A 239-nucleotide genomic window follows, 5' to 3' on the forward strand; every position below is an offset into this window, starting at 1 on the left:
GTCACATATTGAGATTTAGATATTGTAAATGAATATTATTACCCAGTTATTCTAGATTGTGGTTGTATATACAGTTGTATGTATAATTTTGAAGTAGTTTGATTTGATATTCATAGTACAGTATATATAGGACTGATAGAATCTTTGAGAGTCTAAGTGCCCTAAGCATGATACCATGTATTTGACTGTTTAATTGCTTTAACTAATATATCTGCTTTTGTTAACTGAATTTCATTGAA

General features: G+C 27.6%; 1 protein-coding gene across 1 annotated transcript in view; it reads left to right on the forward strand.

The window, feature by feature from the left end:
* Positions 1-239, forward strand: part of LOC119592145 (CDK2-associated and cullin domain-containing protein 1-like) — a gene marked incomplete in the record, with an annotated part of 6,988 nt that overhangs the window by 3,698 nt on the left and 3,051 nt on the right.

The sequence above is a fragment of the Penaeus monodon genome, chromosome 29 (assembly GCF_015228065.2).
Source record: "Penaeus monodon isolate SGIC_2016 chromosome 29, NSTDA_Pmon_1, whole genome shotgun sequence".
Classification (NCBI taxonomy): domain Eukaryota; kingdom Metazoa; phylum Arthropoda; class Malacostraca; order Decapoda; family Penaeidae; genus Penaeus; species Penaeus monodon.